Raw genomic sequence first — 14,481 nt, forward strand, 5'->3', positions numbered from 1 at the left:
TTGAACGCTCGGGATTAGAAGCATCAGACGAGGAAGCACTCTGCGATATCCAACAAGGCACTCAGGATGTTCTACAATACATCACACAATTAGGGGCTGAGACAACTTGGGTTTGAGCGTACTCTGGTAACTCTGTTTCGTAGAGGGTTGCGAGAAGAAATCAAGGACGAATTAGTACACTCTTCCAGAGTAGAAGATCTTCGAGGCCTGATGGATTTAGCCCTTTCTATTGAATATCGTCTCCAAGAATGTCGTTTGGAGAAAAGAAAGAGTCGTGGACCTTCCCAGTCAAGTACCTCATGAGTTTTTGTACATCGTCCTGAAGAACTTTGACCCATATCCAGAGAACCTGAAGCAGAACCTATGCAGGTAGACACTGCTCAAGGCCCACTTTCTAACAGCGAATGGGAAGAAAGACGACAAAGAGGATTGTGTCTTTATTGTAGAGCTGCTGGTCATTTACTTCGTACCTATCCAATTCATCCTATGAGATCTTCGGGAAACGCTGCTTCCCGTCCTCTGTGAGAAGGGAGGGGACGGGATCATCTGCTATACCTTCCATCAGTTCTTCCAAAGAAAATGCCACTGTCTTATTTATGTTACCAGTTATCCTGCAGTTATCTGATGGACGACAAGAAAGAACCCTGGCATTATTAGATTGTGGAACTAGTGGCATATATATGGACATGACTTGGGCTAAAACACTACAAATTCCAACACTGCCTAAAGAAGTTCCTGAACAAGTGCATACCATTGATGGCTCTTTACTATCCTCCGGCCCTGTAACATCAACCACCACGAGTTTAGGTTTACAGTTTGGAAAACATCAAGAACGTATCTCCTTTGATTTAATCTCCTCTCCCAATCATTCCATAATCTTAGGAATTCCATGGTTCATAAGACACAATCCGTATGTTAACTGGGAAACCAGATTCATCTCTTAGTCTTCTCAGTTCTGTCACGATCATTGTTATGCTTCAGATACGTATTGGTCTCCCAAAAAGATCGTAACCTCAGAATCTAGTTTAGGGCTTTCCATAAATACAGTCCAAGAGATACCAAGCCAATATTTGGAATTCCAAGATGTATTTCAAAAACCATCTCTACCTATATTACCTCCACACAGAGACTATGATTTTGCCATCCCTCTTGAACCCTGAGCAATTGTTCCTTTTGGGAGAATGTATTCCCTCACTGAACCAGAAAAAAAGGTTCTCAAGGATTATTTACAAGAAAATCTTCACAGTGGTCTTATCACTCCATCTTCTTCTCCTGCAGGAGGTCCCCTTTTCTTCGTACCTAAAAACACTAAAGATCTTCGACCCTGCATAGACTTCCGCCAATTGAATAAAATCACCATAAAGGATCGTTATCCCCTACCTCTAATCAAAGACATCCTGGAGGCTGTCAGAGGGGCACAAAAGTTCACAAAGTTAGATCTTCGCAGAGCGTATAATCTCTTGTGTATTAAGGAGGGTGAGAGTGGAAGACTGCCTTTCGGACTCCTTTTGGACATTATGATTATAAGGTCATGCCTTTCGGCTTAACAAACGCCCCCTGAGTGTTTCAAAGATTCATGGATTCCATCTTCTCCGATTTGTTGAACCACACAATAGTGATCTATCTGGACGACATTCTTATATATTCCAGACGCCCTGAACTACATTCTACACATGTCAAACAAGTCCTAAAGAAACTCCGGCAGCATCAACTTTCTTGTAAACCGGAGAAGTGTGAATTTGATAAAACCGAAGTAAAGTATTTGGGTTACCATATCAGCCCTAAAGGTATCTCTATGGATCCAGAAAAAGTGCAAGCCATTCTAGATTGGCCATCCCCTTCATCAATCAAGGAAACTCAATGTTTCTTAGGACTGGCCAATTTCTACAGTCAGATTATTCTGGACTTTGCGAAACAAACCAGTCAAATTTCACAAACTCTTGAAAAAGAGAATCTGCTAAATGGATTCATCTGGACAGACACAGTGGAGGCGGCCTTTGAAAACTTAAAACTGGCTTTCACCCAAGCACCCATATTGAGACATCCAGACACTAGTAAACAATTTATTGTTGTAACTGACGCTTCAGAAAGAGCTATTGGGGCAGTGTTATTACAACAACAAGATGATGATGGTTTAGAACATCCCATCTTTTACCTATCCCATGTACTCTCTGATTCCGAACAGCATTATTCAGTGCTGGAAAGGGAACTATTGGCTCCAAAAACTGCATGCCAAGAGTGGAGACAATTTATCATGAGTTCTAAGGAACCTTTTGAAGTAAGAACAAACCATCGAAATCTGCAATGCCTACGTAATTTTCAGTGCTGAAACAGTCGTCAGGCTCGTTGGGCCTTTTTCTTCAGTCAGTACGATTTTTATGTTACCTATATCCCAGGATCTCAAAACATTCTGGCCAATGCTCTATCTCGCCGTTATCCCGAAAGTGTTCATACCCAGTCACCATATCTACTTGAACCTGACAAGATAATAGGTGTAGTTCAGTCATTCCTAGAGGAAGTACAATCTGAATATTCCACCCTTCCAGAACAAGAGCTAAAGGATCTGCGTTCTAAGATACGTAAACATAGAGGATACTAATATCACAATGACACCTTATTTCTCCCTTCTAAGAAAGTGCAGGAAAAGGCACTTCAGATGTGTCATGATTCCCCAGTAGCTGGTCATCGAGGTATTAAAGCCACACAAGAATTACTTCTTTGTTCCTTCTGGTGGCCTACGTTGAAACACGTCTGAAAGATATGTGAAATCTTGCCCTATTTGTGCTCAAAGTAAGGTACCCCATACAAGGCCGGCAGGACTACTTCAACCGTTACCAGTTCCACCAACTCCTTGGCACACAATATCAACTGACTTTATGTGTTCATTACCTCCATCAGCTGGAAACCGGGTTATAATGATAACAGTAGATTCCTTTACTAAGATGGCCCATTTTACCGCCTTAAAGAAATTACCCACCTCACAAGAATTAAGTCAGATATTCATTCAACAAATATTTTACCTCCATGGTCTTCCCCAAAGTATTGTGTCTGACAGGGGACCTCAGTACATTTCACGGTTCTGGAGCCATTTCTGTAAGATCCTAAATATCAATGTGGCATTATCATCGGGATTTCATCCTCAAACCAATGGGCAAACCGAACGTCTCAACCAGGGACTTGAGCAATATCTGCGTTGTTTCTGTAACTCCATTCAAAGTAAGTGGAGCATTTATCTTCCACTTGCAGAGTTTTCATACAATAATACCGTCCATAGTACCTCCAAGGTCACTCCTTTTTTCTGTTCATACGGATTCCATCCAACCTCTTTTCCTACTACTCCTAAGGCGTCCTCTACTCTTCCCGCTATCACCTCTCTTTCCAAACGACTACAAATGATTCAAAGACTGATTTGAGCTAATTTATTACGCACTAAAAGATATATGAAAAGACTGGCTGATAAGAAACGGCTCCAGTATATCACATCCAAGATAAAGTCTGGTTATCTTCAAATCTTCAAACTTTTTGCCCCTACATCTCTCCCAAAACAAGTTCAAACCTCGGTACTATGGACCCTTTAGCATTCTACAGAAAATCAATCCTGTCACTTTCCATCTCCGTTTACCTCGAACTTGGAAAATCCAGCCAGTCTTTCATGTCTCCCAGTTGAAACCCTATGTTCCATGATACTTTTTCTCGCCATTATACTTGTCCTCCTCCTTTGTTGGTAGATAATGAACCGGAATATGAAGTGCAGGACATATGTGACTCTTGTATATTCCGGAACCGTCTTCAGTATTTGATTCATTTGAAGGGCTATCGTCTTAGTGAATGTTCTTGGGAGGATGCCTCTTCAGTTCACGCCCCTCTTCTGATTCGTCATTTTTTCCAGTTGTTTCCGCACAAACCATGGGCTCTGGGGGGGAGACCTACTGTTGCGCTGTGTGCTGCTCCACAAGCCGAAGGTTCGGCTCGGGACACGGCGCGCACAGCAGGACGCGCTGCGCCCCGAGCACTGCATATGTTTGTCGAGGACCCAAATTGGGCATAGGGCCTCGTTTTCTCTTCAGTGTGGCGCTTCCGCAGTAGATCCTGCTCCCCCCACTCACCTTTTTTCTTTCTTCTTTTCTTTCCTGTTGCCCTTGTTTAAAGCTCCTTATATACTTACTATCTTTCCCATGTTTCTTTCTCTTTTCCCAGCATCCTTCCTTTTTTCCCTGCATGCACTGGTTCCCTATTCACTATGGTATTTTTTCTATAGCATTCTAACACTGGGTCCCAATTCAAGATGGCACCTTTTTACTTCCTGTTGGTTACTTCCTGTTCCTGGGGTATATAAGGTGTGTGATTCTTGTTCTCTTTGCGCTGCAACACTTCCTGTTTGGTGGTGATCTTCGCTCGTGTTTCTCTGCATCTGCTATTGGAACTCTGATTTTGTTCCAGCTTTTTTCCTGGTCATTTATTCCTTTTGTTTTGATTTTCTTTTACTCTTGTTTGTTTCAGGAGTTCCCTCTTGTTGAGGTTTTTCCGCTTTTGTTTTTTTTCCGTCGGGGACTCCTTCTGGAGGGTACGGACTGCCTTTGGCATTTCCCTCCATCAGCAGCACCGTGGCTACCAGAAAGAGTAGCCCCTATTTGGGCCAAGGCAGAACTTACAAGAACAAGAAGCCTGCCACACTTCCTGTGGGTCACAGACACAGATTACGAATAGGTCGTGACAACACTCTGTATTTATAAATTGGTGTTGTGTTTCTTTCGCACTGTGTGACTTTCTTATTTCGTTGTTTTGGTACTGTTAAATGCGTAACACTTGCTCAAAGCCACAGCTACCCAGGGTTGAGCTAAAGGTTCCACAAACGGGCCTGACTAGACCCAAGACAGTTTTTGTAAGTGTAAGGCCGCACAACCATATCATATAATGCACCCAAATCCTCTTTTGGTGATCTCAGGTCTATGAGAAATGGTCCACTATAACTCAAAGGTGCAACTGTCATGCAGGCCACTCATAAGATGTTGACTACTCTGCCCCAGCATAACCAGCAGAGCACCATCTAGGAAAAGGCGTGCCAGGAGAACCTCATCAGAAATCCAGTGACCCCCTCCCTGAATTCCCCCCATGGCTGTTTGTCAGAGCCAAGTGCGAGTTTTTCAAGATCCAGTTGCAGTTCTGCAGATATGTCTTCTCATAGAATAGGGTCAGCGCTTGTAAAAGCATCCCCAGTGGGGTTAGTAACTGTCCTGCTGCAGAAACAAAGGCTCAGGGGCACCCATCACCCTCGCGAATAGGTTGCTCACTGACACAGAAGCCTGATACTCTTAAAGAGAAAAAAAACTCTGGCTATCAAGTTGGGATGCACCCATTTCCATTTGCAAATTTATGGGAGTTCATTCAGAGTGGCCACAGACCCCAATACCTTAATCCCCCACTTTGTTGTAACATCTAAACACCCCGCCCCAAGCATAAATAAGTGGGTGATGTAACTTCAAAAGTACTTGCCAGGCATCAACAACCCTACAGTTTGCCTTTCAAGGTAGCCAGTGACCTGTGACAGCAGTGCACACTGACATGCCAGTGAGACTGAAGAACAAATTTGACTGTAGCACAAACAGCATGGCCCTAGACAGCAACAATGAAAGACATCATTCAAGCAACATTATAGGATGAATGCCTTCACAAGGTGACCAAATACTACAAAAAGAGACATGGAAATTGTCCTTAACTAATCCTAAGACTGTGATGCCCCAGCAGCCTTACCCTCTCCACACTGTGGTGGATGAGATGAACAGTGCACCATCAAAAGAGGGTATAGAATGGTTGCATTGATGACCTTCCAAATGAAAATAACCAGATTGGCCCACCAGGGGCACCACAAAACAGCCAAGACCAAAGCAAGACTATGGGAAAATCTATGGTTCCTGAGCATGGACTGCCTTGTTGAGGCTATTATAGTTGAATATTAACCTTGACAACTAACCAGTAAAGCTGAACGCCTGCCCTAGTCACCACCAAAAGATTGGTGTGAGTTACCATAGGTGAAATCAGAGCAGACTTCTGTGCTTTTCCCAGCAGTTGCTAGTCGTCATTGACTTGTGTACAAAATTCCCAGTTGTGGAGACCTTGGCGTACCCAGACTTGGAACATTTAAGGCCCAAGTTAGAACAAATTAACTCTATATATAACACACCACTAAAAATTGTCCACCATCTCAAGGGATCAAAATTCAAAATTACCTTCACAACATTTAAACCCACCTTTGGGAGATCACACCAGCTTGCCCTAACTTTACAGAGAAGTAGAGTGATTCCTGTGTAGTCTAAATAAAACCTGCTGCAAATGAAGACAGCAAGTTGTCTCTTCACAACTCTTTCTGAGGAATTACCCATGAACTGAACCACCCAATGTGTGCCAGCCACCCTGCTTTTTGGGAGGCCCCTAGAGAGACAGCTGCAGCATCTCCCCAATGCAGTTCGACCCCCTCTAAGTGCTGAGCTCTGCCTAAGAAGAAAGGAGAATGGCAATACCAATAACCAAGCCACTTGCCAAAGGTGGGCCACGCTGTCCAAAAGACTTGTAGGAGAGGAAGACCTGATCAGATATTGTCACTCATGGCAGAAGTTCAAAACGACTTCAAGGAAGGTCTGTGGACTGTTGTCACTGTTAAGGCAATGGTGATAAGGGCCAGTAAAGGAACAGGGACAGTCACCTAGAATCTCTCGCTGTTCAAGAGCATCACAACACCCCAAAATCCAGCAGCCCTATCATGCAGGGAAACACAATCCTGGGATGAAAGCACCAATTGAAAAGAATGTGGATGGGACCCGATCCCATCACTGAGTTTGAATGAACAACTGACAAGGAAGTACTCTGAGGAGATACCTGTAGGTCACAACCACACTAAGGGGCCAAGGATGAGGCAAAAGCCAAAGATACAACCTGAGCCCACATGCCTTACAGAGTCACAGACACAAAGACTGTATGTGGTACCTGAACAGACATTTCACAGCTAATGCCACTGACCAGGTTGGGACAAAGTGTAAACGAAACTGAGGAGGAGTTTGTGTGCCACCACGCCAGTACCAACCACATAGGACATGTTGCATACATGCCCGAGGCCAGGTGCAACTAAGGGAAAAATAAAGGGGGACAATGGGCTTATGTGGCAGGTCCCAAACAGACATCTGCAAGTGTGCTTTCTTCATTACGTGCCGCTCTGTATCCCCTTAGGCTCAGCACGCTGGCCCGGCACAAATCATCACAACTCTAATTCTGTGTCAGGACTGGAGGCTCGGATTATGCTTATCTTTCTTTACTTTTTATTTTCCAGTAGCGAATCAGAAGTAAAGAAACAAAACACTACAATACCCATGACCCAAAGTAATCATGTGACAACCATAAAAATCCCCACACTATATAATACGATAAAGAACTGAACAACCCTTCTTTATTTGCTGCTTCACAGCCAGTTAAGTTCACTTTCCATTATTTTGTATGTAATACTGTATGTGTCGCTCTTTATTGCGCTTGCCGTTTGGCCCGCTAACCGTGCCCGCCTTGTACATCGGATGTCCGGCGGCTGAGCGGGTTCATGCTTTACTTGGGAGCGTGTTTTCACCTCCCCTGCGTGGCGCTAGTCGCCGCACTGTTCATTTGAGGAGTGGGAGCGGGGAAGAGAGGACACGCGTCTAGCACGCGCAGTCCTCTTTTTATGTATATGACCATGCGCTCTGACGCGTAATCCTGCCGGCAAATTCCCGGCTTGTTTTATGTGAGGCAGAAGATGGCGAGAGACGTGTGTTCTTCGTCTGTTGGCCTCAGAGCTATTTTATTCTCCCCGTTCACGCCCTGTCAGCATTAGCTCCAGGGTTGTAACACTTTTTAGTAGGCTTTGCCTACTGTAACCTCTTCAAGCAGATCTCCCTCCACATTCTAACATTCATGGTAGTTGATATTTAACTCTTCTGCCAGCAATATTTGTTTCCTTTGTTCTACATTGTATCCTGTATTGGAGTGCCATCATGGCCCACTATGGAGATGATACTTCAGAGGCTTTATTTTATGACAACCCAAGGGGTCTTTAGAGTATGACTTTGTCTGCGCACTTGATTCTGGGGTGCAACACTTGGTTAACGAAGCCTTGGCCCAAGCCATAAGGCCTATTAAGCAACATCTAATGGGTTTTGCGGAACACCAGGATTGGATCCCTGCTTCCTCGCCCCTCGCAAAAGAAAACTTGCCTTCTCAAAATCCTGTGGATTCCCAGGGCGCCTCCGTTATGCTATTAATTGTGTTTGACCAATGACTTTGTGTTTCACCACTGCGCATATTAGTTGCTCAATGTTCACCAGTAGCACATTACATGTTGTATTCAGTTTAGCTGCCTATTGGCTTTAACATGGCATTAGCCATTACATTCTGTATTCAGTTTAGCTGCCTATTGGCTTTAACATGGTATTAGACATTACATTTGGTATTTAGGTTAGCTGCCTATTGGCTTTAACGTGGAGTTAGACATTGCAGTTGAGACATTGCAGATGAGCTGTTTTTTTCCACATGATAGACCAAGCTGTGTTTTTCAAATTGAATTCACACCAAACCGTAGCTGATAACAAAGAGTACATTTGGTGTTTTCCTTTCTGCTCAGCCTTGGGAAGAAGAGGGGTCTAGGAGATCTGGCCAGTCTCCAAAGGCTTGCTTAGTTTTCCCGAGTCTGAGGGGAGGGGGCACGTTTTTGCAACAATGGCCCTGGGCAACAGCGAGGGGGAGAAAGATCTTGACTTCAGACAGGAACGGACGTCAGTTGCCTGTCTCCTGTTTGGTAGAAAATCTCTTTCTCGCAGTTGAACCGTAGTCATCAACTTGCAGCTCAGAAAGTCGAAGCGGAGTGATAGGCCCTACGCTGATGCAATTTTGACTTTTATGCTTTGAAGTTATGCTATAATATAATCTCATGTATTTGCTGTGTACATTGCAACTGAGAAGTACTTTGCTATATTTTGCTTTCATTGCTGTGACTACTTTTAAACATATGCTTCCAACCTACTAATTTCGTCTTTCAGGAACCTCGTGGTGAAGTAATAATAACAATAAATGTCTTCTTTAAACTAAGAAGTGCATTCCAGAGAAGTTTTGTAAGCTCAGTCATAAGATAAGAGAAGGAAAGCAAAACATTTTGGCGTGAGTCATCAGTCTGGGAGTCAAACTGGAGATTGGAGGTGCACGATTTAAAAGTGTAATTGTTTTTGTTGTTTAGAGAATTAAAGAAGCACAGCAGATCATGTTTGAAAATGCATGTGAAGTTAAACTGCCTTATGGTGCTGTGAGAAACATGTTTTCTTGTTTATCAGGACTTTGTGAGTCTTGGGATGAGTGCTTTGTAGAAAATGTGCCTTTTGAAAGAAATGATGTTCCTTTTGTTCTTGACAGAACGGTTTGGATACTTTTGTCTGCTTACAGAAAATGCAGGAGAGATGTAGGCATTTAGAACATGAAAATAAGAATTTACGTGAGCAAATTAGCCAGAACACATTATTGCAAGATAATGCTAAAATCTATAAAGCTGCTGTTTTAGAAGAATCTGACTTTTCCCATTCCAGTAATGAGGAGGTTAAAACAGGTGTGGGCCAGTTTGAGCCTCTTGAGCAGAGCATAGATGTGCAGAACAGCCCTCAGTGTTTGGCAGTTGAAGTGCAATCCTTAACAGATAACACTGAGAACAGAGTTAGGAATGTTATTTTCAGACCACTTTTGCAAAGTACGATGTTTAAAATTAATTCAGACAAGGCAGCAGTACTGTCGCAAAATGTGCAGTTACTGGGAATTCAGTGGAATCCAGAAAATAGACAGATGTTGTCACAAGTAAAACAAAAGATTTGAGAATGTATTACTATTTGCACTAAGCAAGGGACACCGAGTTTCATGAGCTTGTTTGATTTTTGGAAAAAGTATAGCCCTCATCTGAGTGAAATCTTAACACTTTGGTACAAAGTAACTAGGAAAAAACATGAGCAGCTGCGCGCTTTTGATTTGGCAAATAAAATAATTCAGACTTTAGGTTTCTGCGCAGTGCAAGAGGAAAACACTGATTTACATGTAAATCAGGAACAGGGGAGGACAAGAGTGCCCCTGGAACTTTGAAATAAGCTTTTGACTTGTTATTGGGCTCTAGTGAATACTGAGCAAATTACATTAAATGATAATGTAATTCTGAAACCTGAAATATCAAGCATGCAGTGGGTGATGAGTTCACCTAAATCTCACAGTTTAGGACAGGCACAGGAGGCTAGTATCATACACTGGATCTGGTACATGCAAGACAGGGCTAGAGTCACCGCAGCCCTACATGAACAAGTGTCACAAGCCCCTTTTCAGGATGAGGAGAGGGTGCAGGGAGTACCACGGGTAAAAGAGTCACCAGTGAAATTGAGTGCACCATTTGAATTTGTGTCCCCTGAGAATAAACAGCATGTTTGTTTGACTAATGATTCATTGACTGAAAAGTTGTTGTCTACCACAGGAGAAGGAACGGAGTTGTAACATGTGTGTCAGACTTTAAAGCAAGAGTTGCTTGAGATGTGTCATTTTTACACTGATTCTTGGTTCACTGCCAATGGTTTAGCCGTTTGGTTTTCCACATGGCTTGTACATAACTGGTTCAATTGTCTGGAATTGCTGACGGGCTCCTTTGCAATCCGGAGCCTTTCCCCAGTCAAGTTGGACTGTTGCATACTCCTGCATATGGACAATGTTTCAGTGTGGTATGTCAACAAGTTAGGTGGGACGAGATCTCGGATCCTTGCGAAGATCGCCAAACCTTTTTGCCACTTTTGTCTGCGACACTGGATGTCGGTGATAGCAGAATACCTGCCGGGTCAAGACAGCTCAGTAGTGGAATGGCAGTCTCGTCATCTGCTGGATCACAGCTACTGGAGGTTGCATCCGAAAGTGCTCTGGGTGCTTTCTGGCTCGATGGGGTCCCCTCGAAATAGATTTATTTGTGTCCTGTCTGAATCGCCAGATGATCAGATTTTTCACTTGGCATCTGGATCCGGAGGCCTTGGTGGGCGATGCCTTTCTGCAGGATTGGTCCCCGTTCTGGTGTTACGCCTTTCCCATTTTCATGATGATCCCCACGGTTCGGACGCAATCCTGTCGGCAGGGGGCGTATCTAATTCTGATGACGCCGCTTTGGAGGGCGCAGGCATGGTTCCCAGTTCTTCTGGAGATGACTTGCACCCCTCCAGTATTGATCCCTCACAGAGAGAACCTGTTGCTGGACCCAGCGGGTCTTCCTCATCCATTGATCCTGTCGGGGAACCTCTCCCTGGTGGCGTGGAAACTTTTAGGAAACAATTGAGTCTCCCAGGACTTTCGCAAGATTCTGAGGACTTTATCGCAAAGGCCTGGGCTCCTGGAACCCACAAATGCTATGCCTCCGCGTGGAGAAGATGGTGTCATTGGTGCAGGTCACAGAATGCAGATCCCGCTTCTGCAGATTGCAGTCTGGTCATACATTTTTGGGCTTTCCTAGCTTCCTCTGGTTTGGCCTATAGGTCCATTAATGACTTCAGATCAGCCATCTCAGCGTGTAATTTGCCAGTGGATGGTAAACCGGTGGGTGAGCTTCCGAATGTATGTAAGCTCTTTAGGGGCATTCGGATGGCTAATCCTCCTCGTCCGAGGTACTCCTCTTTTTGGGATGTGATTGTGGTCTTCCATTTTTTGGAGTCCTGGCCGGCTAACAAGTACTTATCCAAGAAGCAGCTATCAGCCAAGCCTGCTATGCTATTATGTCTTAGTTCGTGTAAGGGAGTTTCAGATGTCAGGGCTCTGGATCTGTCTGGTAGGTTTTTTTTTTCTCCCAAGGGAGTAACCTTTCCTACGACTCGAAGAATGAAATGTAATTCTAGATCAATGTCCTATCCTGTTTTTCCCAATAATCCTAAAATGTGTGTGGTGCAGTGCTTAAAAGATTATGCGGTAAATACGGCTGAATTTCCTACTGATATTGGCGTCTAAGTCATTGGCCTTGGGTTCTCGTTTAGAGGACATTTTAGGAGCGGCCGATTGGTCTTCAGATTCCAATTTTAAGACCTTTTACTGTAAACCTATTGATGACATTACATTTGTGGTGGTGAATCAGCTTTGAACAAGCATAATCCGAGCCTCCGGTCCTGAAATAGAATAAAAAAGATTTCTAGTATTCGCGTCAAGAATTTTTCAATTCTATTACAGACACAGAGGCGAGGATTATCCCACCCACACTGAGATGAATAGGGTTTTTTTCTGCTTCAAATATATATAGTTATTCTCTTGTTACTAATTTATGCTATTACCAGTTGTTTAGTGATTTGTATTTGAGTGCTCCCTCACCTATGGTTGGTTTGGTAGAATTATTTATTCTGGGGATTAGGACATATTTTATGGCTATGTTTTTGATTTTTCTCTAAGGAAACAATGAAAAATTAGGATTTCCTCTGTCGATGGAGTCTCACATCTGGGTTCCTGAGTCCCTTCCTGAAAGTCGCCCTCGAGTGGTCATGGAGTTATCAGGTTCCCCGAAGTTCCGGGCTGGAGTTTCCTGTTTGGCCTTGAGGTTTTTTTCGATTGGGGATTTTGATAGGGCATTGTTAAAGACACTTTTCAATTATCCTCACGCGAAGAAAGAGGGGTTGTTCAGTCCTTTATCGTATTATATAGTGTGGGGGTCTCTAAGGTTGTCACATGATTACTATGATTCATGGGTATTGTAGTGTTTCGTTTCTTTACTTCTGATTGGCTACTGGAAAATAAAAAGTAAGGAAAGAGAAGCATAATCCTCACCTTCCTGTCCTTAATAGAATTCTATATCAGGACCGGAGGCGAGGAATATGCATTCCTTTCTTCACTTTATTTACAACAGCAGGTCCAAAGTTCAAACAAGATCGGAACAAAATAAACTTCAAGCCCCATGATGCCCAAGTAACCATGACAACCCATAGCCAATCCAATGTACACAACGAGGAGTATAACGAGGAGTATATATATAACTGATGGGCATAGTCCTTCCTCTTTCTTCACTGCTGCCCGTCAGTTAAGTCCTTGCTCCTTCTCGTGCTTTCGGGGGATCGGGGATTGCCTTGTGTTATTGTCCTGTTGGCCGTGACATTTCTATTTGCTTTGCTTGTGCGAGGAACATTCCTCGCATTCCAAACATATTTGTTCTTTGCGCGGTAGGCGTTTGCCCGAGCACGTGGTGCGGTGACGCCATGTCACCACTAGGGGCACGTATCGCGCTTGACGATCGGAGAATTCAGCGCTTCGCGCACTGCGTTCTCTAATCGTTTTGAGCCTGTCAGGAGCCCGCCCTCGGGGTTTCCTAATTTTTTACGGCTCCCAACCCCTGCCTACACCGCGTGGCTGTAAGAGCAGGTTTTCCTGCAAATCTTTCTTCCCTTGGGGGAACCCTTTTGGGATTTTTATATAGATATTTCTGACATTTTCAGCATTTTGAGCACAGCAAGGGGGCTGCCCAGTTGATTTAGGTTGGGTGCTCTCACCCCTTTCATTGACGCCCCTTGGTGGGGTAAGTGACGTATTTGATCTGGTCTGGCCTGGGTCCTTCTCCTGTGGTATTTTTAGTGTTTGGGGTTTGTTGATATTTTCCTTGTGAGATGTCTTCGTCCACCCCTTCCATGGACTCTTTCCTGGATCATGCCTATGCCCCATCTTTGGGATGGAGAAAGTCTGGCCTCCTCAGCGCCATCTTCCTGAGGGCATGGACAGGTTGGTTTCGCAGGCGGTGGCGAAAGCCCTGCCACCCCTGCAGGATAGAGTGGACAAGCTTATGGATAAGGTGTCCAACTCGTCTGGTGTTTTGGGAGATATGGATCCTCGGGCTAGTACCTCTAGGACTCCTTCTTCCTCCAGGAAGCATGACGCGGGGCACCTGGAAGGTTTCGCCTGGTTAAGGGAGGCCTTCTGCAAGAGTGCGCGAACGCTGGACCCTGTACCCTGCCGGGAGGATGTTTTGCCCGGAAAGCACTGCTGCCCTGGCACTGGATCCTTTAGTGGGATCACCCCATTCGGGGGGGTGATTTCGATGACGAGGGCTCATCGGAAGAGGGTCGCATTTTGGGTAGACCTTGACGCCCATCTGCCAACACCTCTAGTGTTGAGGAAGAAGGTTGGGACTCCGATATGTTTGACCCGGAGGACATCTACCATCCTCGGTCCTCTGAGTGGGTCCCTAATCCCAAGGTGGTGGCTTATGTGGCTAAGGCTATCCGCCATCCTTTGGAGCAAGAGGTTTGGGCCCGTTTGCGGGCGGAATGCCTCATGCCGGTGCTTGGGGACAAGGTGGCGGCTACGCCTTTATTGGATCCAAAGCTATGTACTTTCTTTTCTAAGTACATGCTTGATCCTAAGAAAGGGATCGATCGTTCTTGGCGGTCTTGTCAAGATAAACGTTTAAATGTGTTAGGTCCATTGACAAAGATCATTGAATTA

This window comes from Pleurodeles waltl, chromosome 1_2, assembly GCF_031143425.1.
Source record: "Pleurodeles waltl isolate 20211129_DDA chromosome 1_2, aPleWal1.hap1.20221129, whole genome shotgun sequence".
Taxonomy (NCBI): Eukaryota; Metazoa; Chordata; class Amphibia; order Caudata; family Salamandridae; genus Pleurodeles; species Pleurodeles waltl.